This window comes from Oncorhynchus nerka, linkage group LG19, assembly GCF_034236695.1.
Source record: "Oncorhynchus nerka isolate Pitt River linkage group LG19, Oner_Uvic_2.0, whole genome shotgun sequence".
Classification (NCBI taxonomy): Eukaryota; Metazoa; Chordata; class Actinopteri; order Salmoniformes; family Salmonidae; genus Oncorhynchus; species Oncorhynchus nerka.
In genome coordinates, this window is record NC_088414.1 from 12,098,461 (window position 1) to 12,121,076 (window position 22,616).

General features: G+C 43.4%; 1 protein-coding gene across 1 annotated transcript in view; it reads left to right on the plus strand.

The window, feature by feature from the left end:
- LOC115146896 (substance-P receptor-like) overlaps positions 1-3,155 on the plus strand; it is a 25,056-nt gene extending 21,901 nt beyond the window's left edge. Inside the window, exon 7 of the mRNA XM_065004732.1 lies at positions 1-3,155. This exon is cut by the window's left edge and continues 2,063 nt beyond it. The gene's annotated coding sequence lies outside the window, so the exon portion shown is untranslated.
- The last annotated feature ends 19,461 nt before the right edge of the window (positions 3,156-22,616 follow it).

Here is a 22,616-nt window from a genome sequence, read left to right on the forward strand (position 1 = left end):
ATTTGAATGTTTAAGGACTCTTGGAAGATTAGTCCAACTGAGGACTAAAAGAGATCCTAATAAAATCCTAATAAAATCTAAATCTAAAACAAGCATAGTGGCTGAAACAGTGCTGTGTTCCACATCTAAAACCAGACCGGTGCATATTTAGAATAGAATTAGAAGTTAAAAATTAAAAATTAAAAAAAGTTCTTAGCTGGAAGTTGTTAAGAGATTCTAGTACCTTGGTGAGGAAGAAAACTTGGAGATTTGGATGGTAATTATCTAAGTCAGAAGGATCTCCCCCTTTATGTAGGGGGAGGACATGCCACTTTCCAAATTTTTGGGAGAACATCAGTAGCAAATGCCAAGTTAAAAATACAGGTTAAAGGTTCAACAACGAGTGGGGCAGAGAGCTGTAGTAAAAAGGGGTCAAGTGCCCCTGTGGATAAAAAAAAATACATCGTAGACATCAAATGGTTGAAATTAAAATAAAGTATGAGAGTGTTAGAGCATCGTTCTCTACAATCTGTTCTGAGGTGACTAAAGGACTCCTTTTAGTGGGAGGAGAGTCATTTTCAGAGACTATCCTTTAAAACAAGTGGGCAGCTGAATCAAAAACGGTTATTAAAAGTACTACACATTTCCATTTTGTCTAGTATGGGACCAGAGGCTGTCAAAACCTGTTGAGGCAACGAGGAGATGGAGTTTTGTTTCAAAGATTTGACCACTTTCCAGAAATGTTGCTGGATTACTACCAGTTTCCGACACACAATTCAAGAAGTACGTCTATTTAGCTTTTCTAACCAGAGATAGACATCTATTTCTCAACTGTCTGAAACTCTGCCAATCAGACTTAGAATCAGTCAGTCTAGCCTTAGCCCAAAGCTACATTTCTTTCCTGTCATTTCTCAAGGATTAGATTTAAACAGGGAAATAAAACAATTAAGGGCCTGATCCGAGTCAGTGATAGTCGACAGCAATTAAACAGATGTGTGAGTATATGTCTATGTTGTAAAAAACATATTATTAACTCCCACACACATGATTTTACCTATGCACATTTCGTTTTTCGATAGTTCACTGAAAAATGTGGGTAAGTGTACTTATTAAACCCACCAAAATCTAAGTTTAGACATTTCTAACATATACTGCCCTCATTTTTGTAAGAAAAGTGGAGATAAAATGAAAGGTGAATCTCTTATGTGAGGTTTTATGAATTTAATAAGGCATACAAATATTTGATCAAATATGTGAAAAGTCTGGACTGGGCTTAATGGGTATCGAGTGTACAGGGGGTTCCAAATAAGCCCACCTCTAAAATATTAATATATTTTTTTAATTAACAAATGTTCAAAACTTAGAAACTGGCATTTCATGTGTAAAATTTGAATATATTTAACTCCCCTGAAGTTATTAAAATAAATTAATCATTGCTATTCATCGTGAAAGTAGCATTTATAACAGGGGGGGGTCCAATCTTATCCACAGAGATCAATGTGGACTTATGCTTTTGTTCTTTGCAACCAGTACACACCTGATTCAACTAATCAACTAACCACAGACTTCAATCAAGACACGATTAGTTGAATCAGGTGTGTTACTGCTTGGTTGGATCACAAACCTGCACCCACACCGGCCCCTCTGTGTATAAGAAGCAACGCTCAAAGACCATAAAACTCACAATTGTCAACAGGTTATCTGAAAGCTGAATAACATTTAATGTACTGCTAAACTTGTTTATTAGTTCAACTTGTCTTCCTTAAGCCTGTCTGAAGACAGTTTCAAATCTCCCTCTGAAGACAGTTTCAAATCTCCCTCTGAAGACAGTTTCAAATCTCCCTCTGCTGTGTATAAAAAAATGTACAGGTGGTGGACCCAAAAACAGAATCACCTGGATGAATGAAGGACAACAATATGACAATGCCCCCACCCAAACGTGACTGAGTAGTCACCCAATAGTCATCTTATTGTCCCTCGTTTGTTTGCATTTTTGTCCACCACTTGTAGTCGATTTATGTATTATCATTTACATTCTGAATAGAGGGAGTGATCTCTGTGCTACCTAATATTTTAAACCCACCTCAGATAAATGTCATATTTGTTTTTAAATGGCGTCTATGCATAACAATGCAAGGTTCATTTAACAGTAAAATATGAGAAAATGTATTTAAAAATGTAAGCTGTGAATGCTTGAAATGTAACATCTTGTGGTACACTAAGTTATGTCGGACCATTAAATAGGAGAAAATCTTAGTTTTGAGTGGGCTTAATAGGTATGTGGGCTTAATAGGTACGCTTACCCTAAATGTGCAGAGGTAAAATGGAGAAACACATGGTAGTATGTGACTTAGTATGTGTCTGTGGTTTCATGTGTGTATGTGTCATGTACAGTATGTATGTGCTGTATATACATGTTCGGTTGACACAAACAGTGGCACTGGAAGTCTCTGCCACAGCTGTGAGGGTAGGGACTGTTATCCCCTCTGTGTGTTGGTGGAAGACATCTTTCACAGCCAGGTATGACATGCCAAGTGTCACCCAATGCCCAGGTGTGTGTGTGTGTGTGTGTGTGTGTGTGTGTGTGTGTGTGTGTGTGTGTGTGTGTGTGTGTGTGTGTGTGTGTGTGTGTGTGTGTGTGTGTGTGTGTGTGTGTGTGTGTGTGTGTGTGTGTGTGTGTGTGTGTGTGTGTGTGTGAGTGATTTGCTTTGAACACCTGACTGAGCATCCAGTAGCTGCTCCTTCCCTACACCGTGCGTGTGTCTGGCAGAACACACACACACACTGACCACATTATTATGCCTACTGGTTCAGCTGTCTGTGTGTGTTGAGTTCATGACGATAAGTAGCATAGTGTGATTGATGCATGATTGTCACTCTTTCATTTAGAAGGTAATCAAACCATTTAAATACCTGACGAACTGAGAACATTATGTCCTCCGTGATTTGCCAGTTCACACAATGTTTTATGAATAGTCATTATTCTTATTGAGTGTGTTTACATAAATGAACGTGAAAAGTTGAACTGTTTTATGAGTCATGTCATGTTATGTTATCATGACTCTGTACTGAATATACAGCTGTGTCCATGTTTGGTTGTGTCGTGCATCAGAAGATGTTGCCTAGAGCTTTACGGTGTACATATTTGTGGTGTATTGAATTAAATTGTGACCTCAGCTCCCTGACTGTAGTGTGAATACACATTATTTACTGCATCAAACAGTAGCCAGACTTCCTTCTGTCAAAGTTGTGAACCAGCTGAAGAATGCTGCTGACACACACAAAATGTACGTATTTATGATACAGAAAACTCGACTTCTAAAGTTGTGTATTATATGTTGGACAACATCAGGAAAGTTAACTTGGAAATGTCTGAATGGGAAGTTTCTCTAAGTGTTTGTCTCGGCAGACAGCCTGCAGGACAATCCATTCAACAGGAGGACCCGCTGTCTGCCTGGGGAGATGCTGTTAACAGCCTGTTGATCAGTCTGATGAGAACACTTTCATTTCAAAATTAGACCACTATATAGGGAATAAGGTACCCGAGTAACCTGAGGAAAGTTAACTTAAGTCAAATATACACCTTGCGCTAATATGTGGGTTTTGTGATCTGATCAATATTGACATTTTAGTCATCCAGAGCAACTTACAGGAGCAATTATGGTTGCTCAAGAGCACATCGACAGATTTTTCACCTTGTCAGCTTGGGGATTCGAATCAGCGACCTTTCAGTTACTGGCCCAGTGCTCTAACTGTGTCTGCATTGTGACCAGATTTCCTGGATGCAAATTATTTTTTAAATATTATTTTAAACAAATTTGAATTCATTTATTTTTAAGATAATTGATGCCATGAGTCAATGGTGGTACAATGGTTTTAGAGGTATAGTGATGATTTCAATGGTTTAATCCAGATCTGTTGACACTTTATTGATACCCAGATACAATGGGTCCCTGGCTACCTCTAGAGGTTGTCAGGGAGTTCTGATCACAATCAGATCACAATCCCTCTTTTAATCGTCTACACATGTCAAAAAATTCAAGACAAAGGACACATGTAAGAACCAGGTATAAACGAGGCTTGAGATGAGCTCAGGTGCCACCAGAGCCTCTTTTACACCTTGAGCAAACGTGAGTTTCATGATCTAAACAACATGATCCAATCACTATTTGATTTAAGGTTTGTTGCGTCTACACATTGTAGTAAAATGTGTCGCTTATCTGTTCACTATGTTTGCATTGTGACCAGATTAGATGTTGCATCCCTGTTTGCAAATGATTTGAGAGATAGTCTTTCAAACTAACATGGACGTTTTTTAAGACCATGCCGTAAGTCAATGGTGCTACCTGTCAAGGATTTTAGAGAACGTTATAATGATGATTTAAATCGCTCAACCATCCAGATCTGTTTACACAATGTGTGCCTGACTACTTCCGGAGGTGGTCAGAAAGATCTGATCCCAATCAGACAATGTGTATTTTAATCGTCTACACCTGTCTAAAATTGTGGGCACAATCAGAATGTGGACAAGATCAGGACAAAGGATGAATATTAGCACCAGATATACATGGGGCTTGTAGGTGATAATTCATGACTATGGTTGATTTTCAGTAACATATACTGTTCTCTTTGAAGCAGAAAGAATAATCGATATAAGTTTAAATATTAGACATGTGTAAACAGAATGAAGGCTGAGGCTATGTTAGTGTACAAAGCTGGATCAACATCGAACAGAACGTAAGCAGAATCTGTGTGGATGAGGCAAGGTAAACCAACAAGACGTGTCTGGTCTGGGCCATGTCTGATCTTGTGAAGGCTACTGGACACGCAAATGGGTTAATCAAACATAGACAACATCTGTCTGAACTTGTGAAGACCTTTGGACAGGAATATTAGCTAATCAGTGATAGGCAACAGTAGGAGTATGCATGTCATGCCACCAATAGAATCTATGCCCCAATGTCTGAGCCAATAAGAGAATGGAAACTAAGTAAGACAACAAGATTCATAAAGTGAAGTGATGACATTATGTAAGGGTAAGACTGTATAAAAACCAAGCACTGTAACGGTCATCGTAGGTGGAAGAAGGAGAGGACCAAGGTACAGCGTGGTACGTGTTCATGATCTTTTAATTACACTGAACACTAGAACAAAAATTACAAAAACGGAACAAACGGAACAGTCCTGTCTGGTACAGAGACAGAAAACAACTACCCACAACTCAAGGGTGAAAACAGGCTGCCTAAATATGGTTCTCAATCAGAGACAACGATTGACAGCCGACTCTGATTGTGAACCATACCAGGCCAAACACATAGAAATACAAACATAGAACAAAACATAGAATGCCCACCCCAACTCACGCCCTGACCAACCTAAAATAGAGACATAAAAAAAGGAACTAAGGTCAGGACGTGACAGTACCCCCCCCAAAGGTGCGGACTCTGGCACCAAAACCTAAACCCATAGGGGAGGGTCTGGGTGGGTATCTGTTCGCGGTGGCGGCTCTGGCGCGTGATGTGGACCCCACTCCACCTTAGTCTGGGCCCACTTAGGTGTCACCTTTGGAGCGGCGACCCTCGCCGCCGACCCCGGACTGGGAACCCTTTCAGCGGGCCCCGAATAGACGGGAGGCTCTGGAGTGTCCGGACTGGAGGGAGGCTCTGGCAGATCTGGACTGGAGGGACACAGAAGACTTGGTTCTTGGAGGAGGCACAGGATAGACCGGTCCGTGGAGGCGCACTGGAGGTCTCAAACTAAGGGCCTGAACAACCCCTCCTGGCTGGATGTTGATTTTAGCCCGGCACTTGCGGGGTGCAGGCACAGGACGCACTGGGCTGTGCAGACCCACGGGAGACACAGTGCGTAGGGCTGGTGCCATATAACACGGACCGAGGAGACGCCCTGGAGACCAGATGCGCTGAGCCGGCTTCATCCCTCCTGGCTCCATGCCCACTCTAGCCCGGCCGATACGAGGAGCTGCGATGTAGCGCACCGGGCTATGTATGCGCACTGGGGACACCGTGCGCTTCACCGCATAACACTGTGCCTGCCCGGTCACTCTCTCTCCACGGTAAGCACAGTGAGTTGGCTCAGGTCTCCTACCTGACTTTGCCAATCTCCCCGTGTGTCTCCCCCCAATACATTTTTGGGGCTGCCTCTCGGGCTTCCTTGCCAGCCGTGTTCCCTCGTACCGCTGGTTCACCTCTCCTGCTGCCTCCACTCTCCTGGCTGCCTCCACCTGTTCCCATGGGAGGCGATCCCTTCCGGCCAGGATCTCCTCCCGTGTCCATTCCTCCTTCTTACCACGCTGCTTGGTCCTTTTGTGGTGGGTAGTTCTGTAACGATCGTCGTAGGTGGAAGAAGGAGAGGACCAAGGTGCAGCGTGGTACGTGTTCATGATCTATTAATTACACTGAACACTAAAACAAAAATGACATAAACGGAACAAACGAAACAGTCCTGTCTGGTACAGAGACAGAAAACAGCTGCCCCTGATTGGGAACCATACCAGGCCAAACACATAGAAATACAAACATAGAACAAAACATAGAATGCCCATCCCAACTCACGCCTTGAAGAACCTAAAATAGAGACATAAAAAAGGAACTAAGGCCAGGACGTAACAAGCACTAAGAATGGAATTGCTCGGCTTTGCTACTCTCTGTAATAAAGTCTATTTGAATTCACAAGCGCCGGTATCTGAGAAGTATTTGATTCAATATTTTCCACAACAGGCTCTGGTGTCTGGAGGAACTCCACAGGAACAACAACTTCAGTCGGATCTCATAATAGGCCTGCAAAAATGAAATAATTTGCTAATGAATCTAAACCGTGCAGCTGATATCATGGCAGTTAACACATCTGATTGAGTGTTAACAGTCTGAGTGAACACACATTTGAATTTAAATTGAATTGATAGTAAATAAGGATATTGTAAGCCCTCATCAGCCACCTGTGACTGCATGTTCTGCAATGATGAGTGTGTGTGTTGAGTGTGTTGACCGTGTGTTTTCTGTCTGTGTGTGTGTGTGTGTGAGAGAAACATAACTGACATATAACTCCTTTGTGTTCCTATCCAATGATGACAGATCATTTTTTATTGCTCCTCTGTATTCAAACCAGTGTTTGACAGCGCTGGTATTAACAAAAGAGAGGGAGGGAAGAGAAGGGAGGGGAGGGAAGGGAGGGAAGAGAAGGGAGGGGAGGGAAGGGAGGGAAGAGAGGAAGAGAGAGATGCAGTGGGAGCAAAAGCAAGGTAGACAAAGAACGAGAGAAAAAGTGACTGAGAGAGGAGAGGAGAGACAGAAACAGGTCATAGAGATATAGACACAGAGAGAGGTTGTTCTGGATGGCCAGGTTGTTATGGTTACAGCTCCTCTACGTGAACCCTTCTGCTTTAGTATGTGTGTGTGTCTGTGTGAGAGAGAGAGAGAGAGAGAGGTGTGTGTGTGTGTGTGTGTGTGTGTGTGTGTGTGTGTGTGTGTGTGTGTGCCTGTAATGTGGCAAATTGATGTTTGATCAATATTAGCTGCTTTCTGTCTCTCTTCTCCTCTCACTCTGGATGCCATTAGGGCCTATAGGAAATTACCTGCAATTTTCTCACTACGTAATGTTCACACACACACACGTACTGGCGAGAAAATTGCAGGTATTTTCCTATCCAGAGTGAGAGTAGAAAGGAAGCTGCCGATAGCTGAATATTGATCTCATATTAATGTGCCACATATTACAGCCTCACAGACACACACACATACACACACACAGACACACACACAGACACACACGCACGTTACAGCAAATAACAATGCAAATAATTTATTACATTTGTAAAGTGCTTTTCAATTTACAGAACAAAATGCATAAAATTACAAATTTGACACGGCAACTAGACATAGCAACTGACACAAAGAACACAGCTGACACGACAAATGACAAAGACACCAAGGATGACAGCTATCAACAGACAGCCTTCCTGTCACACCCTGATCTGTTTCACCTGTCTTTGTGCTTGTCTCCACCCCCCACCAGGTGTCTACCATCTCCCTCACTATCCCCTGAGTATTTATATCGCGTTTTCGGGATGGTCTGTTCCCAGCTCATCTTGTCCCGTCAAGTCCCACCAGCGTGTTACAGTGTTTCCTGTGCTCTAGTTTTTGTTTTTCCTCGTCTTCCCAGTTCTGACCTGTCTGCCTGTCCGACCTGTCTGCCTGCCGTGACTTACCTTTTTGTCTGCTCCTTGTTATGTAATAAACTCTGAGACTCGTACTATCCGCCTCCTGTGTCTGCATTAGGGTCTTAGCCTGAGCCATGATACTTCCTAAAGAGAAAGGCCCGTTTTGGTGGTGCCTTCAGGTGGTCCGGGAGGGACCTCGATGCTTGGTCCTGGGGGCGTGGAGGAGCAGGCTATCGCTTGAACTGAGGGTGGGGTTACGGAGGGAGAGCAGTTCTTTGCGATAAGGATTGGGCCGAGGGGCACTGCCATGAATACACTGGAAAGCCAGCAGGAGGGTTTTGAATTCAAACAGGAATTAGACGGGGAGCCAGAGGTGCCAGGATGGGGGTGATGTGATGGTGTTTCCGTACTCTCATTAGGATACTGGCAGCTCTGTATTGGAGCTTCTGGAGACTTCTGCCAGGGATCACGATGAACAGTGCATTGCAGTCGTCCAGCATTGAGGACATAAAGGCGTGGACAAGCTCATCCGCACGCTTGACACAGTTGTTTGACGTGGCTGTCAAAGGTCAGGGAGGAATCAACCTTTACACCCAGATTGGGGTTATTGTACTGTTTTTGTTTTTGGTGTGGATGGATGGGATGGGTAGTGAATGAGGGGTTGGGGTTATTGTACTGTTTTTATTATTGGTGTGGATGGATGGGATGGGTGGGTGAATGAGGGGTTGGGGTTGTTGTACTGTTTTTGTTTCTGTTCTCATACCTTAAAATCGATAAATAAACTATATAAAAAATAAACTACATATAAATAAACTACATAACAAAACAAAAACTTCTCTGCAGATCCTCTCAAGCTCTGACAGATTGGATGGGGAGCGTCGTTGCACAGCTATTTTCAGGTCTCTCCAGAGATGTTCAAGTCCGGGTTCTGGCTGGGCCACTCAAGGACTCCTGCTTTGTCTTGACTGTGTGCTTAGGGTCATTGTCCTGTTGGAAAGTGAACCTTCAACCCAATCTGAGGTCCTGAAAGCTCTGGAGCAGGTTTTCATCAAGGATCTCTCCGTAGGGTATCTCTGTGCATTGACATTGCTATCGTTAATATGCAATTGTGTTCGTGGTTTGTAGCTTATGCCTGCCCATACCATAACCCCACCACCACCATGAGGCACTCTGTTCACAACATTGACATCAGCAACCGCTCGCCCACATGTAGCCATACACATGGTCTGCGGTTGTGAGGCCGGTTGGACATACTGCTAAATTCTCTAAAACGACATTGCAGGCAGCTTATGGTAGAGAAATTAACATTCAATTATCTGGCAACAGCTCTGGTGGACATTCCTGCATTATGGTAGAAAATTAACATTCAATTATCTGGCAACAGCTCTGGTGGACATTCCTGCAGTCAGCATGCAAGTTGCACTCTCCCTCAAAACATGAGACGTCTGTGGCATTGTGTTGTGTGACAAAACTGCACATTTTAGAGTGGCCTTTTATTGTCCCAAGCAAAAGGTGCACCTGTGCAATGTTCATGCTTTTTAATCGGTTTATTGATATGCCACACCTGTCAGGCAGATTGAATATCTTGGCAAAGGAGAAATGCTCACGAACAGTGAAGTACGATATTTTTGCGTATGGAACATTTCTGAGATCTTTATTTCAGCTCATGAAACATGGGACCAACAATTTACATGTTGCGTTTATATTTTTGTTCAGTGTAATTACTATGACTATGCCTAATTCACGTGCTCTAGGCTCCACCAGCTTTATCAGCTGCAACTTAAAAGGCATGAATCGTGTGGTCAAGCATAGCCGAGTGTGTGCTCATCCTAAGTCTTTACGTCTGGACATCGTTTGTCTCCAGGAGACCCATCTCCGGTCCAGCAACCATGATAAACTAAAGAGAGGATGGGTGGACCAAATATTTCACTTCAACTTTAGTGCCAAGGCCAGAGGGACAGCCGTCCTTATCAGAAACGGCACCCCGTTTGTCTCCTCCAAAGTAATTTCAGATACTAATGGAAGATATGTTACAGTGATGGGGAAATGGTTTAACACACAGGTTGCTCTGGCTAACCTCTCTGGTCCTAATTGGGATGACGCAAACATTTCCCCCTGACCTCATTGCAACACTTCCCGACCTCAACTCTCATCATTTGATACTGGGCAGAGATTTCAATTGTGTACTACATCCAAGTCTAGACAGATCCAGACCGAAGCCCAACAATGTAACTTCAAAATTGAGCGCAATAATCAACTAATTTCTAGAATCCCATAATTTGTCTAATCCATGGAGGAACAATCCCACTGCTAAACAGTACTTGTTTTTTTTCTCCAGTCCATCCCTCATACTCTAGGATCGACTTTTTCCTGCTGAACAATAGAATTCTTCCTTTTGTAACGAATAACCAATATCACAGCATCTTTATCTCAGACCATAGCCCTGTCCAGCTTGATATCCACTTTCCGGACAGTATTACTACTATCATGTAGTGCCTTTAAAAATATATATATCAACTCACATAGATTTTTTTTTACAGGTCAACTGCACCCCTGACATTTCTCATTCTACTGTGTATGAGTCGTTAAAAGCGTATCTAAGTGGCCACATTTTTTCATACACAGCACATGACAACAAACAGCGCACTAAATGCATATCGAAGCTATCTAAACCCATTCTAGATGTGGACAACAGATATGCCTCTTCTCCAACTCCGGAACTCTACAAAGAGAGACTGCTACTTCAAATGGAATTTAACAATTTTCCCACAAAAAAAGCCGAACGGCTTCTGTTAAAATCGAGGCAGATATTATGTGAACACGGAGAGAAAGCTGGCAAGTTATCTCACCAGCTTCCACAATCCGCTGCTAGCAGCACCATACCTGAAATCTGTGTTGAAGCGGATTTCATTTCTACCAATCCCCAAGAAATCAACAATCAATTTAAGCAATTCTACTCTTCTCTTTACTCGTCAGATCAACTATTTTCTTTCCTGGATTCATATTTTGTACTCGTCCCCAGTGGCTTCTTTTTGCACCAACAATTGTTACCTCCAGCTACTTCCCTCTCCACAGGGGGACCAGGCAGGGTTGTTGTCTATCCCCTTTCCTATTTGATATGGCTACTGAGCCTCTTGCTATCCCTCTGAGGGCGGAGGAGAGGATGAAGGGAATACTAAGTGGTGACATAACTCACAAGGTGTCTTTATATGCAGATGATGTTCTTCTATATATCTATATAGCCCTGTGGAGTCTATACCCTACCTCTTAGTCATGCTACAAGGTTTTGGGACATTCTCTGGTTATAAGTTAAACCTTACAAAAGTGTGCCAGTTAGCAGTATGCCAATTTCCTGTTTAAAGTGGAGCATCAGGTCTTTACTTATTTAGGGACGAAGATCACACGCTCATTATTAAGGTTCTGTTTAAACATCACTTCAAAACAATACTCAGCAGGATTTCATACAGTGGTCGTCTCTTCCCATTTCATTAGCAGGTCGCATTAATTCTGTCAAGAAGACTATACTACCTAGGTTTTTGTACTTATTTCAAGGATTCAAATTTTTCTGCCAAAGTCGATGTTCAAACAACTGGACAGCTGCTATTTCAACTTCATTTGGAATAAGTCAAATCCACGAATGAGAAAAGTATATCTAGAGAGATCTAAACCCACAGGCGGGCTGACTACTGGTCAGCAAATATATCTCAATGTGTTTATTGGTTTTCTACATTTGAAAAAAGTTTGGTCCTACTTGGGCTATCATGGAGTCACAGTCAAGCCTCCCACCTTCTCCAGTCTCGTTACTGTGCTCTACCTATGAATCTTGGCACCTATGTTTTGAATCCCATTGTCAAGAAATGTTTTCAAATTCCCGAAATCACTTTAGCCTTAACCAAGCAAGCTGCTTCTCCCAATTAACATCTTAACATCTTTCCCCAGCAACTCAGGTTGACACAATATTCCAGTTCTGGCATAGGGATGGCCTGGTGGTTTTTGTGACCTATTTGCTGATTTCACATTTGTCTCATTCGATACTTGGATAGTTGACCATAATATTCCCAATACCCACTTTTTTAGGTACCTGCAAACTCACACGTGTTCTGTCTCCTAGAGATGAATGTACTTTTCAGTGAAAAGTGCCTAATCAATCCCATAACAACAGCAAATGACCTTGTGAAGATGCTGGAGGAAACAGGTACAAAAGTATCTACAGTGGGGCAAAAAAGTATTTAGTCAGCCACCAATTGTGCATGTTCTCCCTCTTAAAAAGATGAGAGAGGCCTATAATTTCCATCATAGGTACACTTCAGCTATGACAGACAAAATGAGGAAAAAAATCCAGAAAATCACATTGAATGATTTTTAATGAATTTATTTGCAAATTATGGTGGAAAATAAGTATTTGGTCACCTACAAACAAGCAAGATTTATGGCTCTCACAGACCTGTAACATCTTCTTTAGAGGCTCCTCTGTCCTCCACTCGTTACCTATATTAATGGCACCTGTTTGAACTTGTTATCAGTATAAAAGACACCTGTTCACAATCTCAAACAGTCACACTCCAAACTCCACTATGGCCAAGACCAAAGAGCTGTCAAAGGACACCAGAAACAAAATTGTAGACCTGCACCAGGCTGGGAAGACTGAATCTGCAATAGATAAGCAGCTTGGTTTGAAGAAATCAACTGTGGGAGCAATTATTAGGAAATGGAAGACATACAAGACCACTGATAATCTCCCTCGATCTGGGGCTCCACACAAGATCTCACCCGTGGGGTCAAAATGATCACAAGAACGGTGAGCAAAAATCCCAGAACCACACGGGGGGACCTAGTGAATGACCTGCAGAGAGCTGGGACCAAAGTAACAAAGCCTACCATCAGTAACACACTACATCGCCAGGGACTCAAATCCTGCAGTGCCAGACGTGTCCCCCTGTTTAAGCCAGTACATGTCCAGGCCCGTCTGAAGTTTGCTAGAGAGCATTTGGATGATCCAGAAGGAGATTGGGAGAATGTCATATGGTCAGATGAAACCAAAATATAACTTTTTGGTAAAAACTCAACCCGTCGTGTTTGGAGGACAAAGAATGCTGAGTTGCATCCAAAGAACACCATACCTACTGTGAAGCATGGGGGTGGAAACATCATGCGTTGGGGCTGTTTTTCTGCAAAGGGACCAGGACGACTGATCCGTGTAAAGGAAAGAATGAATGGGGCCATGTATCGTGAGATTTTGAGTGAAAACCTCCTTCCATCAGCAAGGGCATTGAAGATGAAACGTGGCTGGGTCTTTCAGCATGACAATGATCCCAAACACACTGCCCAGGCAACGAAGGAGTGGCTTAGAACATCTTTGGAGGGAGTTGAAAGTCCGTGTTGCCCAGCAACAGCCCCAAAACATCACTGCTCTAGAGGAGATCTGCATGGAGGAATGGGCCAAAATACCAGCAACAGTGTGTGAAAACCTTGTGAAGACTTACAGAAAACGTTTGACCTCTGTCATTGCCAACAAGGGTATATAACAAAGTATTGAGATAAACTTTTGTTATTGACCAAATACTTATTTTCCACCATAATTTGCAAATAAATTCATAAAAAATCCTTCATAGTTGAAGTGTACCTATGATGAAAATTACAGGCCTCTCTCATCTTTTTAAGTGGGAGAACTTTCACAATTGGTGACTGACTAAATACTTGTTTTGCCCCACTGTATATCCACAGTAAAACGAGTCCCATTTCAACAGAACCTGAAAGGCTGCTCAGCAAGGAAGAAGGACTGCTCAAAAACAGCTACTAAAAAAGCCAGACTGCGGTTTGCAACTGCACATGGGGACAAAGATCGTACTTTTTGGAGAACAAAATTAGAACTGTTTGGCCATAATGACCATTGTTATGTTTGGAGGCAAAGGGGGATGCTTGCAAGCCGAAGAATACCATCCCAACCGTGAAGCACGGGGGTGCAGCATCATGTTGTGGGGGTGCTTGGCTGCAGGAAGGACTGGTGCACTTCACAAAATAGATGGCATCATGAGGCAGGGCAATTATGTGGATATATGGAAGCAACATCTCAAGACATCAGTCAGGAAGTTAAAGCTTGGTTGCAAATGGGTCTTCCAACTGGACAATGACCCCAAGCATACTTCAAAAGTTGTGGCAAAATGGCTTAAGGACAACAAAGTCAAGGTATTGGAGTGGCCATCACAAAGCCCTTACCTCAATCCTATAGAACATTTGTGGGCAGAACTAAAAAAGTGTGTGCAAGCAAGGAGGCCTACAAACCTGATCCAGTTACACCAGCTCTGTCAGGAGGAATGGCCAAAATTCACCCAACTTATTTTGGGAAACTTGTGGAAGGCTACCCGAAATGTTTGACCCAAGTTAAAACATTTAAAGGCAATACAACCAAATACTAATTGAGTGTATGTAAACTTCTCACCCACTGGGAATGTGATGAAAGCTAAATAATAGCTGAAATAAATAATTCTCTCTACTGTTATTCTGACATTTCACATTCTTAAAATAAAGTGGTGATCCTAACTGGCCTAAGACAGGACATTTTTACTCAGGTATTGTCAGGTATTGTGGGAAACAAATGAGTTTAAATGTGTTTGGCTAAGGTGTATGTAAACTTCCGACTTCAACTGTATGTTCCGCTTCCCACCCCACCCTGTGACCAACCCCATCCACTTGGGATGTAATTGTATTAAAAATAAATAAATACAATGGAAAACAAACCCATTTGAAAGTGCAGTATAATTCAGCATTTGTATGAATGTAACTCTCTATTGAAAATCCTAACAAGCCAGAACACAGACAAATTACTGGCAAACGCATGGTAATTAATACCCGTCTTGCAGTGTTCGCTCGGCTGTACAACCTGCGGTCCAATGTCAGCAAGTTGAAGGAAGTTTTGCCTCATCCATGCCCTTATCTCGTTCAGACAGGCACATGCATCAGAGGGACTTGGGGCAGTTTTTACAAACAGTAGGGTGTCAGCATAGCTATGAAAAGAGCTTCCATGCTGGCTAATGACATGAGCGAGGGGGCGCATGTACAGGACGAACAGGATGGGTGCAAGAAGAGATGCTTGTCGGATACCGCAGGTGACGTGGTGGGTCCAGGACTTGGACTCACCTAGCGACACATAATCAGTCCCGTCTGAGAGGTAGGAGTGGATCCAGCTCAGAGCTGGTCCAGACCGACAGTCCGATGGATTCTAGGACGCGTTCCAGAAGGATTGGGTGGTTGACAGTGTCAAACACTGCATTCAAGTCCAGGACGATCAGCAGATAGGGAGAGCATGCATCAGCCCTCAGCAGCTGTTGGCCGGACGGAAGCCGGACTGGAACTTCTCAAATAGGTTGTTCTGATTGAGTTGTACAGCAACCACTTTTTCCAAAACCTTGGATGGAAGGGGAGGTTGGATATTGGACTGTAATTGGCCAGCAATTCCGGGTTCATGGTGGGCTTCTTCCGAAGGGGCTGATGACAGGTGTCTTAAATGCAGGTGAGACACTGTCAGATTGGCAGGAGTGGTTAACAATCTGGGTTATCAGAGTGCTGAGTCTAGTATTGATTGACACCATGCCATTACTAGAGACAATTACTAGTTGGAGAAAACATCCATTAATCTTAAGGCTAGGGGGCAGTATCCTGAATTTCCGGATGACTGACATGCCCAAAGTAAACTGCCTGTTACTCAGGCCCAGAAGCTAGGATATGCAAATAATTGGTAGATGTGGATAGAAAACACTGAAGGTTCTAAAACTGTTAAAATAATGTATGTGAGTATAACAGAACTGATATGGCAGGCAAAAACCCGAGGAAAATTACATCCGGAAATGTTATTTTGTTGAGATCACAGGCCTTTTCAATGCTAGCCTATGGGATATACAAAGAAATAGGACCCCGATTACAGTTCCTTTGGCTTCCACTAGATGTCAACAGTCTTTAGAAAGGGTTTCAGGCTTGTTTCTTGAAAAACAAACAAGTAGTTGTAGTTTATCCAAGGTGTTCTCATTAGGACAGGTAGACTTTTGGCGTGCGTGAATGAGGGCGCACTCTTCGTTATTTTCCTTTTCTATTGAACACTGCTCTTTCCGTCTGAAATATGATCATTTATTTACACATTTGACTTGTTTGGACGAAGTTTACCAGTAGCTTTTTGGATTCCTTTGTATGCATGTTGAAGGAGTGGATTACTGAAATCAATGGCACCAACTAAACAGACTTTTTGGATATAAAGAAGGACTTCGAACAAAACAAACATTCATTGTGTAGCTGGGACCGTTGAGATTGCAAACAGAGGAAGATCTTCAAAGGTAAGTTATTTATTCTATCACTATTTGTGATTTTTGTGAAGCCTGTGCTGGATGAAAAAGTTTTTTGATGTGGGGCGCTGTCCTCAGATAATAGCATGGTATGCTTTCGCCGTAAAGCCTTTTTGAAATCTGACAAAGCGGTTGGATTAATGAGAAGTTAAGCTTTTAAATGTTGTAAGACACTTGTATGTTCATGAATGTTTAATATGTCGATTTTATTATTTTGATTATGGAGCTCTGCAATTTCACCAGATGTTGTCTGGTGCAAATTTCACAGACAGAGAGGGCTGCCTCGCTTCTAATTGTTAGGAAACCTTGCAGTATTTTGTTTTGTTATATATTGTTTCTTACATTGTTAGCCAAGAAAATGTTATGTGTTATTACATACTCCCGGGAAGAACTATTGGACACAGGAAGAACCCATGCTAAGGACTATTCAACGCAAGCCTGACCAATCGGAATCCACGCTTCAAGATTGTTTTGATCAGGTTGGCTGGCATATGTTCCAGGTAGCCTCCGAGAATAATATCGATGAATTTCCTGAGAAGGTGACTGAGTTTATCAGAACGTGTATAGGAGATGTTATACCCACTATTAAAACCTACCCTAACCAGAAACCGTGGATAGATGGCAGCATTTGTTAAAAAACTGAAAGCGTGAACCGCTGCATTTAACCATGCAAGGTGACTGGGAATATGGCAGAATACAAACAGAGCAGTCATTCCCTCTGTAAGTTAATCAAACAGGCAAAACATCAGTATAGAGACAAAGTGGAGTCGCAATTCAACGGCTCAGATACAAGACGTATGTCGCAGGGTCAACAGACAATCATGGACTACAAAAGGAAAACCAGCCACGTCGCAGACACCGACGTCTGGCTGCCGGACAAGCTAAACACCTTCTTTGCCCGCTTTGAGGATAACACAGTGCCACCAATGCGGCCCGCTATCAAAGACTGTGGGCTCACCTTCTCCGCGGCATGAGTAAGATATTTAAACGTGTTAACCCTCAAAATGCTGCTGGCCCAGACGGCATCCATAGCCGCGTCCTCAATGCATGCGCAGACCAGCTGACTGGTGTGTGTACAGACATATTCAATCTCTCCCTATCCCAGTCTGCTGTCCCCACACGCTTCAAGATGGCCACCTCTACCTTACTTGTCACCCTAGACCCACTACAAGTTGCTTACTGCCCCAATAGGTTCCCAGATTATGCAATCGTCATCACACTGCACACTGCCCTATCCCATCTGGACAAGAGGAATACCTATGTAAGAATGCTGTTCATTGACTATAGCTCAGATTTTCAACACCATAGTACCCTCCAAGCTCATCATTAAGCTCGAGGCCCTGGGTCTGAACCCCACTTTGTGCAACTGGGTCCTGGACTTCCCGACGGGCCACCCCCAGGTGGTGAAGGTACGAAACAACACCTCCCCTTCGCTGATCCTCAACACTGGAGCCCCACAAGGGTGCATGCTCAGCCCACTCCTGTACTCCCTGTTCACCCATGACTGCGTGGCCAAGCACGCCACCAACTCAATCATCAAGTTTGCAGACGACACTACAGTGGTAGGCTTGATTACCAACAACAACGAGACAGCCTACAGGGAGGATGTGAGGGCTTTGCGAGTGTGGTGCCAGGAAAACAACCTCTCACCCAACATAAACCAAACAGTGGAGATGACCGTGGACTTCAGGAAACAGCAGAGGGAGCACCCCCCTATCCACTTCGACAGGACCGCAGTGGAGAAGGTGGAAAGTTTCCAGTTCCTCGGCGTACACATCACTGACAAACTGAAATGGTCCACCCACACAGACAGTGTGGTGAAGAAGGCACAATAGCGTCTCTTCAACCTCAGGAGGCTGAAGAAATTAGGCTTGTCATCTAAAACCCTCACAAAGTTTTACAGATGCACATTTGAGAGCATCCTGTCTGCTGTATGACCGCCTGGTACGGCAACTGCACCGCCCACAACTGCAGGGCTCACCAGAGGGTGGTGCGGTCTGTTCAACGCATCACAGAGGGCAAACTACCTGCCCTCCAGGACACCTACAGCACCAGATGTCATAGGAAGGCCAAAAAAGATCATGAAGGACAACAACCACCCGAATCACTGCCTGTTCACCCCGCTATCATCTAGAAGGTGAGAAGGAGAGACTGAAAAACAGCTCCTATCTCAAGGCCATCAGACTGTTAAATAGCCATCACTAGCACAGAGGCTGCTGCCTATATACACAGAGTTGAAATCTCTGGCCACTTTAATAAATGGTACACTAGTAACTTTATTAATGCCACTTTAAAAATGTTTACATATCTTGCATTATTCATCTCATATGTAAACTCAGCAAAAAATAGGCAACGTTGTTGCCGGTGATGTCTGGTGAGGACCTGTCTTACAACAGGCCTACAAGCCCTCAGTCCAGCATCTCTCAACCTATTGCGGACAGTATGAGCACTGATGGAGGGATTGTGCATTCCTGGTGTAACTTGGGCAGTTATTGTTGCCATCCTGTACTTGTCCCGCAGGTGTGATGTTCGGATGTACCAATCCTGTGCAGGTGTTGTTACCAGTGGTCTGCATGGACGATCAGCTGTCCGTCCTGTCTCCCTGTAGTGCTGTCTTAGGCATCTCACAGTACAGACATTGCAATGTATTTCCCTGGCCACATCTGCAGTCCTCATGCCTCCTTGCAGCATGCCTAAGGCACATTCACGCAGATGAGCAGGGACCCTAGGCATCTTTCTTTTGGTGTTTTTCAGAGTCAGTAGAAAGGCCTCTTTAGTGTCCTAAGTTTTCTTTACTATGACCTTAATTGCCTACCATCTGTAAGCTGTTAGTGTCTTAACGACCGTTCCACAGGTGCATGTTCGTTAATTGTTTATGGTTCATTGAACAAGCATGGGAAACAGTGTTTAAACCCTTTATAATGAAGATCTGTGAAGTTATTTGGATTTTTACGAATTCTCTTTGAAAGACAGGGTCCTGAAAAAGGGACGTTTCTTTTTTTTGCTGAGTTTATATACTGTATTCTATACTATTCTACTGTATCTTAGTCTATCTATGCCGCTCTGGCATTGCTTGTACATACATTTATATATTCTTAATTCTTTACTTAGATTTGTGTGTATTGGGTGTATGTTGTGAAATTGTTAGATGTTACTTGTTCGATATTACTGCACTGTCGGAGCGAGAAACACAAGCATTTCGTCACAACGGCAATAACATCTGCCAAGTACGTGTGTGTGACCAATACAATTTGATTCGATTTGAATAGTTTATTTTCTTGTTTGTTTCAGACAGTTACTACATCACCGAGGCACCTGGACACCCACATCAAGGTGTGTGTGAGAGTCTGTTCTGTTCTGAACCAGTGGTCAGACTTCTAAAAGCCTGTGGGGAGGACCTGGGTTATATGCTCTGTTTGATGTCCCATATAGGACTGTCATCCCTGCCTACCTTCAAACCTCAGAGGAGAGGAGGGAAGGATGGAGAGGAGGATGACGGGATGGAGAAAGGGTTCAGAGCGAGGGCAAGTTGAAATGACACACACCTGCATACAAAGAAACGCCTGCATGTACACCGACAGACCAACGAACAGACACACACGCAGACGCACAGAGCCAAAGCACGACATGCATTTGTCGTGGCAACAGCCAGACAAGGTCTAGCCTCTCTAAAGGTCACCAGACAGTTAATTCATCCCCTTTTTCTTCCGTAAGTCCGCTCTCTGTTTCTCTCCCTCCCTCTCTCTCTTCTGATCTCTCAGCTTTAATAGATTCCTCCCTCGCTTGTTTACCTGACTGCTGTCTTGTTTCATTTCCCTCGCTGTTAATCTTGTTCCTTCTGTCCCTCGTTCTTTTGACCTCACATGTCATCTCCTCTTAGACTTGCTCATCTCTTGTTCGCCGACATACACTCCTCCAGGTGTCTCTCTCTCCTTCTCTTTACCCCCCCCCCCCTCCTCTTTTTTTTAAGGGCCATCTCTGCCCTCTGGCTCATATCCATCTGAGAGGAGGCAGAGGGGAATGAGGACTGGTTCTGTCCCTCAACAGCTAGCATCTATTTTACTCTGGTGCCATCTAGTGGACCAGATTAAAACTGCAGCATACTATGCTCTCTCTCACACACACACAAACACATGCACATGCACACATGCAAACGCAAGCACTTATTCAAAACAACAGCTGACTCGTAGAGTGGTTAGAAGGTGCAGTGGAAATATGTAGAAAATCCTGTTTGAGAAGGAAGAGAATAGGAGAGGGAGAGTTTGGTGAGTGATTAGGGGGTGAGTAGATAGACTGTAGTAGTCCATGGGCCAGCCGCCAATAAATGCTTCAGAAAAGGCATCGCAAAGTTTCAACATCATCACGTAGATACTTTAATGAATATGAACACTGTGTGGTTTAAAAATTGTACAAGTTGCAGATGGATTAAATGATATAAATCAAAAGGTAACATTTCTAAAACATAGCGCAAGAAGCTGTTGAAAGGTGCTAAAAGCATTTTCTTTTTCTCAGATGCCAGAAGAGCGGTTTATGTAGCTTTCTGGACCTTGAATGTTTTGAGAGCTGTTGTTAGCTAGCAAATTGCTGTCTTTAGACACAATGGTGGCCCTTGTAGGCTAAATATATCTGGCAAAATGTCTTTTAACTGAGAAAACCACTACATGGTTAAAACATATGACCTAATTTCAGGGTTAATCTGGATCAGTGAAGGACTGGTAACGTGCTGCTTGAATTTATGCAAGGACGAACATGAATAGTTACTAGTGTGACTAGTGTGTAAGTACAGTGGTATTTTCTTTCCAATATTTAACTATCTTATTTTAAAAAAACGTTTTTGATTATTATTATGATAATTGTATTTAATGTCCTTGTCTATAACTGTTCTGTACGTTGTCATGTATTTGTTCGTTTTATGTGGACCCCAGTAAGAGTAGCTGCTGCGATTCTAGTAAACTAAACTCAAACGCACAATTTACACTACATGACCATAAGTATGTGGACACCTGATTGTCAAAATTCTCATTTCAAAATCATGGGCTTTAATATGGAGTAGGTCTGCAGAGTGGAGGCTTTTGGGAAGGCTTTCCACTAGTTGTTGGAACATTAGTGAGGTCAGGCACTGATATTGGGCGATTAGGCCTGGCTCGCAGTTGGCATTCCAATTCATCCCAAAGTTGTTCAATGGGGTTGAGGTCAGGGCTCTGTGCAGGCTAGTCAAGTTTATCCACACTGATCTCGACAAACCCTTTCTGTATGAACCTCGCTTTGAGCACAGGGGTATTGTCATGCTGAAACAAGAAAGGTCCTAGCCCAAACTGTTGCCACATTGTTGGAAGCACAGATTACCCTTCACTGGAACTAACGAGCCCGAACCATGAAAAACAGCCCCAGACCATTATTCCTCCTCCACCAAACTTTACAGTTGGCATTCTCCTGGCATCCGCCAAACCCAGATTTATCCGTTGGATTGCCAGATGGTGAAGCGTGATTCATCACACACAGAGAATGCTTTTCCACTGCTCTAGAGTCCAATGGCAGCGAGCTTTACACCATTCTAGCCGATGCTTGGCCTTGCGCATGGTGATCTTAGGCTTGTCTGCGGCTGCTCGGCCATGGAAAGCCATTTCATATAGCTCCCTACGAACAATTATTGTGCTGACGTTGCTTCCAGAGGCAGTTTGGAACTCGGCAGTGACTGTAGCAACCGAGGACAGCCATTTTTTGGCAGTGCAGTTCTGAGCTCGTGTGGCCTACCACTTCGCAGCTGAGCCTTTTTGCTCCTAGATGTTTCTACTTCACAATAACAGCACTTACAGTTGACCGGCGCAACTCTAGCAGGGCAGAAATTTTACAAACTGACTGGAAAGGTGGCATCCTATGCCGGTGCCACGTTGAAAGTCATTAAGCTCTTCAGTAAGGCCGTTCTACTGCCAATGTTTGTCTATGGAGATTGCATGGTTGCGTGCTTGATTTTACAGGTGTGGCTGAAATAGCCAAATCCACTTATTTGAAGGGGTGTCCACATACGTTTGTATATATAGTGTAGTTGAACCACACAGTGTTCATATTCATAACACTATCTACATAACGTTGTTGACATGTTACAGTTTTGTTTCCAGGGTCACTGA